Source organism: Rhineura floridana, chromosome 4 (genome assembly GCF_030035675.1).
Source record: "Rhineura floridana isolate rRhiFlo1 chromosome 4, rRhiFlo1.hap2, whole genome shotgun sequence".
NCBI classification, from domain to species: Eukaryota; Metazoa; Chordata; class Lepidosauria; order Squamata; family Rhineuridae; genus Rhineura; species Rhineura floridana.
In genome coordinates, this window is record NC_084483.1 from 67,271,378 (window position 1) to 67,285,229 (window position 13,852).

A 13,852-nucleotide genomic window follows, 5' to 3' on the forward strand; every position below is an offset into this window, starting at 1 on the left:
TAATATTTGTTACTTTTCATTGTTGAGTTCCATAAAACAGCTAGAACTACTTTTGTAGCTCCCTGGATAGGTACTAGGTAGCAATAAAGCTAAACATATATATATATATTTTAAAGTTATTTTGGAAGGGGAGGTGACAAAACTTAAGTAAATTAAAATCAAAAGGCTTGAATTTGTTAAAATTTCATTCATTTAATATTATTGAATGATCAGATTTTCTAAAGAAAACCACAACGCGCTATTCTTTTCTAAATGCTATTTCTATTGTAACAGTGCAGCAGAGTTTCTGTTTTATGATTGAACTAGGGGAAGAAAAGATATCAGTAGGATGAGGGTAAGTTATTTACGTCCATTGATTTCAATGGGTCTACTAAGACTATTACTAACACTGGTTATCAGCCAAAGGTAGCAAAGATCCATATTGGTCAGTCACTCTTGGTTTAAAAACAGCACCCGGCTTTGCAGCCTTGGCACATCCATGTAGTACAGAATGCCATTCAAACTTTTTTATGGCAATCACTCGGTGTGTAGGACCAGTGTAGTCCTCTTCAGGTGCTTGCCTGAACCCGTGAGGATTAAAAGTGTGTGGAGGGGTGGGGTGTGCACAGAAGCCCTGCTGCAAGGTTTCCAGGCTCAACAGCTCCTCTCATACCTTCAGTCTCTCAGAAGACTGAAAGGTTTCTCTGTACAAACTCACTTCACACAACCAGGGAACCTGATACAGCAGGCTTACTGACAGCACAGAGGCTTCTGTATGTGTTTAACTGAATGCGCATAGAAGGTCTGATAGGAGCAAACATTCTGGAGGACATTTGGGGCAGGGTCTGAGTGTGCCCTCCCCACTCCTCCACACACATTTAACTCTCATGAATTCAGGCAAATACTTGAAGAGGGTTTGTGCTGGCCTGAAAGAAGGTAGTCTTCTGAAGGGTAATCATATATACACTAGGGATGGAATGATCTGCCAGTTTCAGTTCTCTCAGTTTCTCATTTTTCTATCTTGAATTCAGTTCTCCACATTTCTGTAGCAATTTGTGATTTAAAAAAAAATTCCTCATGAAAATTCTTCAGCATTTCAGTGCAAATTTCTCCTACATTTGTGTATGCAGTCACTCCTTCAAAAAGATCATCAGCATTGAGTATGAGTTTCCCTAGCTGCCTTTTCCATTGACATAAAGGCGGAGCCTGATTTGCACAGAAGCTCTGTGTATGCATTGGAGCACCTGTGAAGTTCTGAATAAAATTATTCATTGCAGCTTAGAGCATGAATGCCATTATGGACACATCCTTGCCTGTGCACAGAGGCATCCCCATAGGACATAACCCCCTTCTCCTCTTCCCATGGCACATGTGCACAAGCATGCACACAGGCATCACACCAGGCCATTATGGAGACGAGGAAGCCTTTGTACACCTCCTGTATCCCTATAGAGCTCACAAGCTCACGCAGCTGAGGCACATGAGATTGTCAATCGTATTTAGTGACCAAGGGGGAAATTGGACAGGTGTATGTCAGGAGTGCACAGGCTTGCAGTTTTACATAACTTGGCTTAGTTGGTACATGCCAAGAAGAGGGGAAAGGGCAAAACACCTCTCTGTAATGCCCTATGGGGCATCGACTGTGTGTAGGCACTACACCTGAATGAAGAAGGATCTTGCTCTAGACTTTTGTCCAGTCTGTTCTGTACTGTGTATAGAAGATTTATCTCTTATTGACCATAATTAACTCAAAGTAAGAAGAATTGTACTATATGTTAAGGTTACAGCTACACCATACACTGCTTTCCTTATAATTTCCTGGGAAATGTAATTTGTTAAAGGTGCCGGGATTTGTAGCTCTGTGAGGGGGTAAACTACAGTTCCAGGAATTGTCAGGAGAAGCTGTGTGCTTTAAATGTATGGTGTATGTGTGACCTGAGTGTGGTTTTATTCTTAAAGACTTTTAACATTTTTTACACAAAATGTATAGTTTTCAGGGCTGCCTAAGATATTTTTCTGCCTGAGGTGAAGGACAAGATGGTGCTCTCCTCCTGTGCCACATACAGAAGCCAGCCTAGTGGCAGCTGAATCTTACTTCAACACTAGCGACAGGAAAGCGTTTTCTTCTGTACCCGAGGAGGCAGGTCATGTTAGGAGCTCCGGGACAGACCATGTGGCATACACAATTCTGTGCTTCGCCAGAGGAGAATGGCTGGAGGGAGGCTCAGCAGGAAGTTGCCATTGCTGCCTCCTAGCATCTGCCTCCTGAAGCGCTTGCTGCATTCTGTCTAATTGTAGGTCCAGCCTTGGCACTTGCAGCCTAAAAGAGATTATATGACATGGTTGTTTATACATGCAAGGATGACTTCTACAAGTTGTGATTCGTTGTTTTTCTCACTGTTAGTTTTTGGAAACCTGCAGGAAAGATGTGAATCTTGTAGTCTGTCCCACAACTTGAAATATTTAAAACAAAGAGATAAATAAATGAGGTAATCCATATTTTTATTGTCTTAATTCAACAGTAAGAATGTAGTCTGGAAAAAAAATGTTTACTTTTCCTGTTGCTGCAAACCTTTTGTGCCATTATTGTCTTTTGTTTCTTTTAGGTTTGCTTACATAAACAAAAAAATGCCAACAGTATAAGCCCAGTTTTTCACTTGGGCATTTTGTCTCCTACATTGCTCATGTTTTGCCTGTTTGGAAAGAGTGACTTTTAACTACAAGTGACGGAGGTCATCTCTGAATGTTTTGTGATGTTGATGGCTGCATTCTGGTGTACAGAGAGTGGAGAAATAAAGATCAGAATGCAAAGGGCCCTTACTTTGTGTATAAGACATCACTTTTGATATAACATGCCTGTCCCAAATTTTCAACTTTTTAATTTAGATTTTAAAAAAAGGAAAGGAAAACCAGAACTTCCAATGTAATCAAAACTGGTAGGTTGGTTCACACATTTCTCCAGCATGACCAATAGTCAGGGATGGCAATAGTTGCAGCCCAACAATATCTGGAGGGCACAGCTTCCCATCCCTGTTTAAAAGAGCTTCGGGCAGCATATACAACCCATTCTATTCTCACAACAACCCTGTGAGGTCATTTAAGTTGAGAGACAGTGACTGCTCCAAAGCTTCATGGCTGAGTGGGGTTTTTGAATTCTAACCACTACACCACACTGGCATAGTAGTGTGACATAGTGCAGCACAACAGTTGCATATTCAATAGTATCAAGTGAAGGCTTGCATGTGTGAATCAGCCTTCTCCAGAGGCAGAACTTTCAGCTGACCTGATGTCAACTGAGACATTTCATCATGTGATAAGTCATTGGCTTGAGGCATCAAGCAATGATTATGTTGACATGAATCAACTTGAGTCACTGCCATGGCTCACTCAGAAACTGCCATGTACTGTTAAAGAAATTCTTGAACTTTTTAATGACACAATAATATTGGAAATGAGGTCTTGAAATGTCAGCATTTGCGTAATAAGATACACACATGATCATGAAGAGCAATAGGAGGTATTGGAACATTTGACAAACAACACTCAGTAAACTTTTAACTTTCTCTAAAAAATTTAAATGTGCTTCATAACAATCTCTCATTATAGGAGTGCATAAACAAAGAAAGTCCCCTCACCCCTAAATGCTAACATAATGTGAAATAGACAAGTTTAATATCCAAAATATTTTTCAGAGACAGAAACATTGATCTTGTTGACCTTGTCAAATCCCCAAAGATGTGTGTGGTTGTGTGGTTATAAACCAGGGGATATCAAGATGTGTAGTGTTTGATTCTAATCTCCCTTACACTAGGTTTCACTGAGTTCTATGGAGATATCCATTATTGTGCCACTATAAATGAGACTGGTGTCAGGTCACTCCTTGACATCGTAATGTTAAAACTCCAGGCCAAGTTCAAGTTGAAATGAAGTTACTGCTTATATTGAGGAAAGAAAGCATCTGGAGCTTATATAATCAGAGATACTGAAGATACACTTTCCTTCATCAGGGAGACTTGTAGCTAGGGATGGGTGTACCTGTCAATTTCACTTTCTCATTTTCCCAATTTAAGTTCAGTTTTCCACATTTCTTCATCAGTTTGCAATTTTCTTAAAGTTCTCATGAAAATTTAGCAGCATTTTAGTGCAAATTTCTCTTGTTGGCGTATACAAAATTGCATACCAACATACAGATGTTGGCAGAGCTTGGAAAAGTTACTTTTTAAAACTACAACTCCCATCAGCCCCAGCCAGCATGGCCACTGGATTGGGCTGATAGGAGTTGTAGTTCAAAAAAGTAACTTTTCCAAGCTCTGGATGTTGGTATGCAATTTTGATTAATATGCACATTTTTGCAAAGCTATCTCCCCTAAAATACTGCATTTTTGTATATTATTTTCATGAATGTGTGCATTTTCATGTACACTTTACCCTAGTATATGCATTTTTTGCATAAATCTCCAGGTTGGAAAACTACATTGCAAAATCTAGAGAATGCAAATGTTGGTGCATGGCTGTGTTTTGGTTCTCATATTGTTTTAGAAAGTGTGAATTAAGTTGTTTTTCCTTTAAATGTGTACTGAGTTAAATTTCTGTTCCATACTTGTAGCCTATACTCCTTACAGCCATGACAGGCCCAGGTCATAGTTTTCAAAAACTGGGGCAATGCATGGACATCAATGAAAAGAGGAGGCAAGTCAAATATGACTCAGGAGGCCAGGCCTGGCAACCAAGAGGTCTTCTGTATCTTTAAAAGTTGTGCAGGGGGAAGGGAGAATTCCAGCTTGTGGTTTTTCCCATTACAGGGTTGCAGGAACACCTGCACTTGGCTGACTTTCTCTTCTCCTAAAGATACAGGATAAGTCTGAGGCCCTGAGCCTGGCAACCCTAACTGGGAGGAAGGGTGGGATATAAATCTAAGAAAGAAAGAAAGAAAGAAAGAAAGAAAGAAAGAAAGATTAAATTATTTTATTAACAATGATTTATTAGGAGTTAACAGTGCAATCTAACCATATCTACTTAGAAGTAAGTATGGCTGAATTCAGTGGGGTTTACTACCAGGTAAGTGGGTTTAGGGTTGCAGCCTTAGCTATTTAATGACAAACCAGTGTTTTTTGAGTATGGGATAAATTGCTTGGTTTACTTCCTATAGTCATCTCAACCTCTCTGCTCTATAGTCCCCCTCAAACATGTTGCCTTATACCAAGGTTAGCCAATGTAGTGCCCTCCACATATTTTGGACTACAGCTCCCAACAGCTACAGCATGCATGGCCAATGATCAGGGATTATGGGATTTGTAGTCCATAACACCTACATTATACATACCTGCTCTTTGCTTGTGATGCACTGTGATATATGAGCTGCATATATTTATCTCTGGGGATATGTACAAATAATTCTTCTTTAGATTGGAGATCAGTGACCTTTCCACTTCCAGCCCCTCTACAGAAAAATTATGATATAATCCACATTAAACTCTCTTCATTTGGAATGGTAAGCATGCTTGCCTAGTAAGACTTAAAGGAACTTAAAAAATACCAGATTATGTTCCTACCCATCTTCTTTCTCTGAAAGTTTCCTACACCAATTTGCTCTATGCAGGTTATCAAAACAGGAATGGAAAAGCACAGGTTTTTTTGCACTAAAAAAGCTGGTGTATGTTAAAAAAATAAATAAATCCTGAAACTTTCTTGAAGGGATGATTATAACATCCAGTCTCTTAGAAAAGTATCTCAGCTGGTTTCATTGTTTTTTTTAGATAAAAGTTCATAACAATGCATTTCTACTTTACTAGCAGTACATCAAATTTAGCCACTATCAATTACAAAACATACGAAATACTAAATATTTAGTATTACTACTAAGTTCTAAATAATAATAAAATATGTATTTATATAGCCCTATTACTGTGGACAAAGCTGTGGTGAATAACACACACTAAAAATTGGTCCTTTCCTCTAGGAGTTTATAATCCAAATTTTAAAAAATGAAAAAATTCTACAGGGAAGGATAGAGAGGGGAAATAACTATAGATAGGGAGAGGTGAGAGTAATGAGGAGTTTCATGAACAAATGCAGTTAGACATATTTAAGGCTTAGTTGACAAAGCCATAGGTACAGCCTGGGAAGCATGTGCAAACGGTATCTAAATTTGTGGGTGATCACCATGCCACACATAATAGCACTTAAATTATGTGTAATAACACTCATGCAATAGGTTGACACAGATCGTGCAAGCTGAGCCACATTATAAACGACAAACTTGCGTTCATTTATGAAAAATCCAGTTTTATAATGAACAGAAGCGTTTAGAAACTTTTTCCAGCAGAGAAGCAACTAGATATACTTTCAAACACCCATAAAAGTGCAAGAAGGGTAGGGATGGGCAGATCTGTCAATTTTGGTTTCTCTTAGTTTCTCATTTTTCCACTCTTAAACTTATGAAAAGTCATCTCAGTGTGAATTTCTCCTAATGTACATGTTTGCATGCAATTTTGCCTAATATGCACATTTTGGCAAAATAATTTCCCCTTAAATAATGCATTTTTGTATGTTATCTTCACAAATGTATGTGTTTTTATGAACACTTTACCCTCGTATATGCATTATTTGTACACATTACTTGACTGGAGAAATGCATTACAAAATTCAGAGAAGTGCAAATTTCAGTCTGCTTATTGTTCCAGAAACTACAAATTAGGTAGGTTAATCTTTAAACAAGAATGAAATCTAATGCCTCCGCCATCCCTACAGAAGAGTCAACATACAAAGAGCATGTTGCAACAGAGATTCCCAGTTATACACACTGGAAGAAAAACAAGTACTCCTAGCCCTTTCACTGGAGTCACCAGGGGGTGGCAGCCTAAGGCATGCTTTTGCTGGGCATCCCTGTGTTTTCTGTGAAAGCAGGAAACAGATGTCCTGTTTTCTCAGATGTTGGTGCTGAGGTCTTTGCCCAATGCTAATCACAATCAATTTACAGCAAACTGTTTTCCTATTTTAAACAACAACAAAATTAGGATAAGGCCTTTTATAAAAAGAACTAAGATTATAAATGCAGATGGAAATAATAGCAGTTTCATTTTTCAGCAAACCCAATATTTCAGCAAACTTCATCTTCTGTTACAGTTTTCTTGAATTAATGGCTCAATCCCTGATATCATTGCATGCTGCTAGTCTATTCCACAGCTTTGTTTGATGCTGTGCTGAGGGATAACATAAGAGAGAATCTAAACTGGCAGAAGAAAAGATGGATTTGAATTATGAATGCATCTGAGTTATCAAGAAAATGATGATGTTACAGTAGAATTGCTAATAATTATGTTCATACGAAGCAATTCAAAATGAAATAAATAAATAATATAAAATTCATAAAATAATTTATATTGCAGGAAAGGTTGACTTGGATAACTTGTGTCAACACTATATGGTTCTAACGGTCTATTACATTGTTAGGAGAAACTTTCTATAATTAAGAGTAAGTTCTGAACGAAACAAGATACCTATGAAGACTATGGGATCTCTTCCCTCAAGGATGCCTTAGGTTTAAGGTTTCTTGTCTCAGGAAAGGAAACTTTATTAAATGGCCAGAGGGCTTCCTTTCAACAAAAAGGGTTAGCTCACATGGTCAAAACGGCCTCCATGTGAGGCATCAAAACAGCTTACAGCAATGCAACTGTGTGAGAACAAAATGAGTGACCCAGCTGATCTGCATCCACTTTGACCCAGCTGCGATTTCTTTAAGTAGAAATTGCTGCAGTTGTCTTAGCAGATGGGCCAGTGTACACATTATATCCTGCATGCAGTTATGTAAAGCAGTGTACTCAGTCTGCACCACATAGTGCCAGTTTTGACCACATAACTGTCCCTAAGACTAACTACAGCTGCACCAGTAGCATCATTCTCTTGCAAGCAGAGTTGGGATACCGCAGGCATGAGAGAGTGTGCTTCAGCACCACTTAAGCCTTCTGAGCAGTCAAGCAAAGTTTTTAAAATGTGACATCCCCTTCCCTTTAATCACTCCCTGTCTCTAGTTTAGGAATGCGGAAACTTTTTTAATCTGGACGCCACATGCCAGGTGTAGATAGAGTCAGAGCCAAAAGTGATGGAGCAAAAAAAAAAAGTGATTCTTACTTTTATACAGTAGGCTTTTCCAGCCATGCAAAAGCCAGAGGTTTCTACTGTGCCACATTCCCTGCCCCCCCCAGCTCTGTCCTTCATCCAGTCAAGCAAGGCCTTATCACAGTTCTCACTCAAAGAAAGCATAGAATGGGGTTGGTAATGGGTATGGCCAGGAGAGAAGAGGTGTGGCGTAGGGAAAGTCCTGAAAGCTAGATGGGCCTGGAGGGCAGCTTTTGGCCTTTGGGGCAGAAGTTTTCCAGCCCTGTTTTAGAATGTAAAACGTAGGTATTTGGCTAATGGCACACTGAAGTGCTGTTTTAGAGTCCACCCATTCTCTTGCCCAGTGGCTTTGAGTCTTAGTTCTTGGAGACTTGAGACTGAGGGAGAGCACTTTTAACTATGTTCATGGCTCAAAGTTCCATGGGAACGACACAGATTCAACTGCCAATTCACTTAACACAAAAAGCTGAGTTCTAGAAACTCTGAGCAAGTCTCACTCTAGCTTTCTTACTAGATGGTTTCTGCTTCCTAGGATCCTTTTACCTGGAGATGCCAGGTTTTAAACTTAGGGCTTCTGCATGGAAGGCATGCGGTATACCACTGAACTTTGGCTCCTCTTTAAACTTGGCAAAGTCCCGACATTGAAAGTGCTTCTATGTCAGAAGAATGTGGGAAAGCCACACCTTGATTGTTATGTGTGATGATCACCCATGATTGTACTTTGCTGCCCATCATGACTTTCCAACGTGTGCACACCATGTATTCACAACAAAGTAAAATAAACATTCATGTCATTATTATGCAAGACAATCGAAATGCAATTTGCAGACTATTTACTGCTTGAAAGCACTTTATGTTAATACATTTTGCCATGTTTGAAGCACCTGTTACTTGTGAGATTCTTCCACATCCAGTAATAAGTATCAAGGATCTGTTAATTTTGGCTCTCCTAGTCCCTCATTTTCCCAGTCTTAAATTCATTTCTCTCATTGTTTCAGCAATGTATGATTTTTAAAAAAAATCTTCATAAAAATTGTTTTAGTGAATACAGAATCCTCTGAACGAAACCTCAGAGTGGGTTGGAATGGTGAAAACTGCCTTTGAGAAGATCTCTTGAATTCATTTCTTTTTCAAGAACTGTGGCAGCAAAGAAACACAACCTTGTAGTAGGGAAGGAGAAGAATTTTATTTGATTTACATTTTAAAATGAACCAGCCTAATTCATGCCACTGGTCAAAACACAGATCAAAACTTATTCTTTGGATTTCACACTTCTCTGAATTTTGTAATATAGTTCTCACAAAACAATAACAAAATGTGATAAAATGATATTTTTAGGATAAACTACATTTAGAAATGTATATGTTAAGGGAAAGTAACTTGAGTGGTTAATGTGCATCATAACTGGCCATTGCGCCCATTCATCAAGCCTCATGGAGAATGTGTACATGAACCTTCCATGAGGATGGAACAGTGCACATTTCCCGGTCAGTGCTCATAATCTCCAACAGGCCTTGGGGAATGTGCATATATCACCTGATCAGTGAGAGGGTATTTGTTGTGGAACTTTCAAGATTAGACAGTGGGCCTGAAGCAACCAAGGGTGCACAGAATGCACACTTCTGAACAAGAGATAGAGAAAAGGGCATGTTTCTTGGAGACTATTGACTGGAGAATGTGCATATTGCCTGGGCAATGTACAAAATGCAGTTAAGATATGTACATTCCCCAAGGAGATTATTCATAATGGCCAGAGAATGTGTGAAATTCAGGTGATATATCACATTCCCCAAAGCCTGTTGTGGATTGTGCATAATGGCTAAACAAAGTACATAAATCATGTGATATATGCACATTCTCCCAGGCCTGTTGGAGATTATGTACACTGACTGGGAAATGTGCACAATTCCCTCCTCATCAAAGGTTAATGTGCACATTCTCTGTGAGGCTTGGTGAATGTGCACAATGGCCAGGTATTATGCACATTAATTGCTCAATTTACATTCCCCTAAACATATACATGTATGCATATTTTGTGATAATGTGCATTCAAATATGAATTTTTGTATAGATTTCTAAAAATACAGATTGTTGAAGAAATAGAATGAAACAGACTTATGAACGATATATCGGAAACTGACATGGGCTGGAAATAGAGTGATCCATCCATCTTTACTTTATAGCCATCACTCAAGATCAGGACAAACATGTTCACTTATCCAAAAATGGGTCCAGTGAAACTAAACTGGATCTTGGAAAGAAAAACACACTCATCTGTTGGAACTGTGACGTGACTAATGAAATCTTTATGAATCTCATAACTTGCTCTGAGTTTGTTTTTGTATCAGAACCCAGGTTTCATGTTGCACATTTTGCATAACTAGAATGTAAACTCCTTTCTGACTGCCCATCCATCTGTGTGTGCCTGTCACTTTAGTGAAATGAATGACACCATATTGTCCAAACCCAATATGAACTGGTGCATATAAAGGATTTATTTGGATTATGTTACAGCCTTTCACTGCCCACCTGGCCCAAAGAATATGGATTTTCTAGGTGGGTTCTAATACTTTCAGCATTATCACACTCTACTGATAGTAATCACTTGTTTTATGGCTTCTTTTCCAGGTGCCTTTTGGATTAACTACAATACCTTTGGGTTGAGTTTTTAATATCCTGAAAGTCTAAGGTCTAAGTGAGAACTGATATATAGCAATGTATATTTTCCCCTTGTTCCCTGGGCTGCAGATTCTAACATTCAGTGCATCCTATGTTGGATCAAAGTGTGAAGTTACATCTGTTCTCCAGCCTGGCTTGTGATATCACCCCAAAGAGAAAAGTAAAAGAAAGAACAATACCAGCAGAAATGGTGTAGATTAATATCTGCTGGGATGTGATGTAAATTCTTTGGACTGACCACAAATGTCTGAAGATCTCTCATTCATACTAGGATACAATGGAATTGGAAATGGGATCAGGAACACCTGAAAAAGCCACACACCCAGAATGAAAGGGTTAAAGGAAGAAAACATTTGTTCTGAAGGGATGGTAAATGTACACTCTCAAGACAGCTGCTTCCGGATTTGAAACAAAGTTCTTAAAGACACAGCTTAAACTAAAACAAAATAGTTTCCCCCTCTCTCCTTAAAAATGGCATGTTTACTAACTCTTGTCATTTTTCCTATGGAGAGAAAGAACTAAAAAATATGAGTCTGACCCCACTTCAACATTAAATAGACTTTAAAAAAAACCCACCTCCCATCTGACATCTGAGTCAGTGTGGCATAATCCATAAATGTGTTGGATTTGCTCTGGGGAGACTTAGCAAATTCTTGCTAAGCTATTTGACTCAGTGGGTGGAACTACCTCTCTACCAGAGTTGTTGCTATGGCAAATGGAAAGGTCACCCCAAGCTCCATGGAAGAGAAATGCAGCGGTTGTCCCAGATAGTGGGGGTGTTAATGCTTGCTTTTGCTTGCTGTATTATTAAGTATCACATACCAGTTATTGTTGTTTCTAAAGTGCCAACACTCTAAAGTCTTCTGATAAACTTTCAAGCAACAAAATATTTGACTGCAAATTAAAAAGTCAGAGGCTTGTTGTTATTGTGGCTTCATTAAAGTGTATTTTTTCTGTCTGCTTTCACCACAGCTGTCAGCAGGATACCTACTTGCTATAATTGTCACAAGGGTGCATCCCCAAATTCGCCTACATTGTTTTGATCTGTAAATCTGTGTTCATCATCACTAAGAGAGGTGAGACAAACAACTCTCATCCTGAAGTTTATGAGAATCAGCTACAGGCAAATCAGCTAGAAAGGCTTTTACAATTACTGTTTTGAAATTATCTTTCACATAACAGGAACATGAGTGGGGAGGGACATTTTATTTATTTATTTATTTATTTATACCCCACCCTTCCTCCCAGTAGGACCCGAGGGTGGCAAACATTGTCTCCTATACCTGTGCATCTCTGTGTGTATACACATACACACCCACCCTTAGGAATAGGTGAGCCAACATCAGAACTTCAATCCAACCAAAGAATCACTCATTAGGGAGCATCACGATTTATTATTCATAAATTATTTATATTTTTATTTATAGAAGTGTTTATATACCACCTTCTCATAAAATATCACAGTGGTGTACAGCAATATAAAACCATTAAAAAGAAATCCCACTAAAAGCAGTGCGGAACAATCATTAAAATGACTGGCTATTCAAGAAACAACTGTATAGGCCTGCTGGCATAAATAAGTCTTCAAGAGATGCCTGAAAGTCAAAAGTGAGGATGTCTGCCAAATCTCTGCTGGAAAAGTGTTTGACGGTATGGGGCTAGTGACAAAAAATGCCCAGCTTCTGGATGAGGCCAGTTGGGCCTCAGTAAGACAGGGGACAACTAATAGTGCTCCTCCCAATGATCTCAGTTTTGTGACACTGATATTCATTAGGAACTGATAAAAAGGATCATATCAAACCTTAGATGCAGTACACATTTCCAGAGCTTGGAAAAGTTACTTTTTTTAAACTACAACTCCCATCAGCCCCAGCCAGCATGGCCACTGGATTGGGCTGATGGGAGCTGTAGTTCAAAAAAGTAACTGCTCCAAGCTCTGCACATTACACTGAAGCCCATGTGCAAACTTGGATATGAATTTGGATCGTTCAAGATCGCAGTGGAGCCCGTGATCAATGTGCGCCTTCAATAATGTGCAACAAACAAAGCTGATGCATTCCCAGGCTGATGTTGTCCTGACAACGCGGAGTGCTCTCAGACAAACAGCAAAGAAATAGGAAGGTTTAAATAAATTGTGTTAATATGATTGTGAACTATCAGGCATTTGATGGAGAGACCCAGTTTCATAATGCCGCATAATCAAGATAGTCAAAAACGTTTTAACAGGATGTAGGAACAATATAAAAAAGCTATCTGCTTGTAAGGCATCTTGCCATTTCCAGTACTGTCGAGTTTCATGAGACCCTTTTAAGATAGAGAATAGATATAATGCAAACAGACTAGCCATTATATTAGCAGAGCTGAAGGTAGATAGGAAAAGCATATAGAGTTGGGTATGCACTAGCAAACATCTATGGGGAAATGTGTACATTTATTCTTTTGCAGGTGAATAGAATTAGAGGACTGTCTCCTGTAGTTAAAAACAAAACAGTGCTTTAAAATCTAGAGTTTTTGTTTTTTATGCGAGGATAGCTGTTATTGTAGTTCTTTTGTAGTTGATTGCTTCTTGGGTTTGTATACAAATCCTGAGCTGCAGAACATTATATAAGGTAGTAAAATGTGAGAAGAAATTGTTAGCAACATTGGGTGGTATGCAATGCTAGTCCTACTCAGAGTAGGCTCAGTGAAGTTGATAGACATGACTAACTCAGGTTCATTAATTTCAGTGAGTAGGGCTTAGTTGAATACAAACTATTACTGGCCAAATCTGTGAAAATCCAGGTTTACTGCTTCAGAGCTATCTACAAGTGTTCCATGAACCTTGTTCTATATCCTGTGACATTTGTCAAAGTATATGGTAGCCTCCTTCTCTGCTAGACCAGTGGCTGCCATTTGCCTTCACCTTGACTATTATTTCTTCTTCAGCTGTCTATAGGCTGAGTGTGGGGATCTGTTGCCATGCACCCAGTCAATGTCTTCCTTCTTCCCAGAAAAGGAGCAAACTAATAGGGCACGCCTGTACAACATTCCTAAATGGCCTTTTCTTTTGTGCATCTCACTGCTGAGTTACTGAGTT

At 38.9% G+C, this 13,852-nt stretch overlaps 1 long non-coding RNA gene across 1 annotated transcript; it reads right to left on the reverse strand.

Moving 5' to 3' along the window:
* Positions 1-2,248: 2,248 nt before the first annotated feature.
* Positions 2,249-7,538, reverse strand: LOC133384345 (uncharacterized). The gene is made up of 3 exons (XR_009762522.1): positions 7,479-7,538; positions 5,303-5,419; positions 2,249-2,299 (listed from the first exon to the last, which is right to left on the reverse strand). It is a non-coding gene; the product is annotated as an uncharacterized LOC133384345 (long non-coding RNA).
* Between the last annotated feature and the right edge of the window lie 6,314 nt (positions 7,539-13,852).